The following is a 2,921-nucleotide window of genomic DNA, read 5'->3' as shown; positions in this document are numbered from 1 at the left end:
TGCCACAACCACCTCACGCCACCACAACACCACCACGGCCTGACGACACCACCAAGAGACACGCCTGGCGCTACCACCAGCAACAATGCGCCGGTATTAGCCGCCGCCAATAACTAGTTAACTACCACCACAACCGCAATACGACAACCACCTTGGTGGTCGTGCCCACCACAGGCGACCATCTCGTCTACCGCTGCAGCCACATCCGTACGACGCAAGACTCGGGCCATAAATTTTCAATTGACAATAATTTCTACAAACCCTAATTTCATTAGTCTAAATTATTTAATTTACCTATAACATCGTTAGATGAAGTAAATAAATAAGAGATTATTACTTGATCGATATGAGAACTAGCGTCCATAGTTGATTAATATGACGGATTTGATTAATTTTGTGAGGAAGGGAATTAGAGAGGTTTGTTTTTTTGTTTTTTGGTGGAAGGGTAAGGTATGGAAAACAAATGGCAAAAAGTCCGTGAAAAAGTAAAACGCGTCCATGAATGAGCAACTACGTAAAATAATAGTCAAAGTAAATTTGTTTATCAAATTAAGTTGCTACGAGCTTATGAATTACTAGTACAGAATTAGAAGAAAGAATAAAGACTTGAAAATTTGGGCCAACTTGTGACCCAATTTGCAAGACCTCGTCTTAAATGGATCAGATTTTTATAGAACACAAATTGTTGTATAAGACATAAATTTAGGTAAGACTGGTCCAATAATATGAGGCCCATAAAATTACTTAGTAAAAATATAAAATAATATTTTTATATTAATAACTTAATATTATAAGTTTATAATATACATATTTAAATTTGTTAGATTCAAAATAAGTCATAAAGTTATCAAAATAAAATAAAAAACTTGATATAGTAATGACTTGTGCTTGGGCTTTTTCTTATTGGGCTCATCCTATGTCCTATGCTATAGGACGGTCCTATAAGAGAGTTGTTGTTTATAGAAATGTTTGTCATTTGGGGGCAGGGTCATTCCTATATGTCCAACTACCAAATCTGTTTTTTACACCCCACTGGTAAATGGATTACATGAGCCAATTTGGGGGCCTGGAATAATGGGGGCCCTGTTCAAATGAACAGGTTGAACACCCCCAATAACCGACCCTGAGTCTAGCATAATCTTGGGACATTTACCCTTTAAATATAGGGCGATGATAACGCCACTACCATTTTTGTTAATGTCACTCAAATTGTGAGAGAATGAATAGTAAAATACCCATATAATTGTCTTGTAATTGAGTGGCATTAACAAAAATGGTAGTGGCATTAACATTACCCTAAATATATGGGTATTCCTATTGCTGTAAGGAAGTTATTAGTCGTGGAATGCTCTTGTGTGTTAGACAAGTAGTGGATATGATTAGAGCTTTGGGAAGCACAAAAATTATCTTACTTGGACAAATAGGCTCTCATTAACTTATGCTTGGAAATTTGCATAATTAATAGGCTAAATCGTTATATACATAAGAGGGCATAAGTGGAGATCTTACTCTCAAACAGGAATATAGCTGGGCTTGGAGAAACGTATGCTAGGTGAATGAGAAGTTAATCAAGGGATACTATGGTAATTGGTTGAATCCTGTTATGATAATGTGAGTTGGAGACATTGGGTTTGGAATAGAGTTTGTGTCTCAAAGCACACTTTCATTTGGTGGTGGTGCTTAAAAAGGAGATTACTAAGTAAGGTTATATTGGTTTGGATGCATATTTTAAATAATGATACATGCTTTCTCGATCGTGTTAATGTGAGAAAAAGGATTACGCATCTAATGATACCTACCTCAGACCTTGTAATTTTTGAGCATATACGCATTTTTTCTAAGCATAGTATCATTTATAAATATGATTTTTGAGCAATATTATATTTTTTTAGTGTAATGTTTTAATAAATGTGATCAAAAACTTTATATTAAAGCAAAACTCAAAAACTTTAAAATAAAACTCAGAAAATAAATAATAAGAAGTATTACCTCAGATACACTTATTTTTCAATGTCGTTCAGTCAACATTTTTTGATTGTGTTGCCATCCTGATCATAAAATATTCTCTGATGGAGTTTAGATCAACAAGTGGACTTTAAACAGATCATGATCCCTATTGCATGAACAATTCATCGGAATTAGGTTGGCAACTCTGACATATTTGGTGGTGGACTGGTGGTGGAATCGATACAAATTGGAGTTTGTTGTTTGTAGACCTAGCATCATTTGTAATATACTCATAGTTAACCACCGTAACTGTTTTGTAACATAGGTTGGCAACTTTCATTTTGTCACACTCTACCAAATTGAAATTTCCGGTCAAATTCGACAAAATTCCAACTCGAAAACATTATTTTTGGCATTATACATACACTATCTACTATACTTAACAACCGTCAACTGTTTTGATTAGCTACCAACTCATTTACTTCAATTTGTTTTACTACAATTTTGACTATTTTAGCCGAAATTGCAGCTAATTTGAACGAAATTATGACTAATTCAATTGACATTTTGACTTATTTATCAGAATTTTAGTTAATTTGGCAAAAATATTATCGAATTTACTCATTAATTTCAATTTAATAGTGTTCGACAAAAGTTACTAGCTAAGTTCTAAGTCAGGAACATTTTAAATTTGCTCATTGACCGAGTCATGTTGGCCATAAAACCTTCATTATGGCTTCTTTTTACACATCCATGGTATAACTATAATATGCTTTATTGCAAACACAAGTTCTTATTTCAGACCGCAAGATCCGTCTGAAATAATAAGACAGACTGTTTTCTCTCACAAAATACCCATTTAGGAAGTGAGTGGGAAAGCACATGGAGTGTCCCACCACCCATGTGATTTCCACTTGTGAGAGGTCTTATTGTTTCAGACCGATCTTGCGGTCTTAAGCAAGACGGACTGTATT

The sequence above is a fragment of the Silene latifolia genome, chromosome Y (genome assembly GCF_048544455.1).
Source record: "Silene latifolia isolate original U9 population chromosome Y, ASM4854445v1, whole genome shotgun sequence".
Lineage (NCBI taxonomy): Eukaryota > Viridiplantae > Streptophyta > Magnoliopsida > Caryophyllales > Caryophyllaceae > Silene > Silene latifolia.
Note: the sequence above shows the minus strand (reverse complement) of the source record.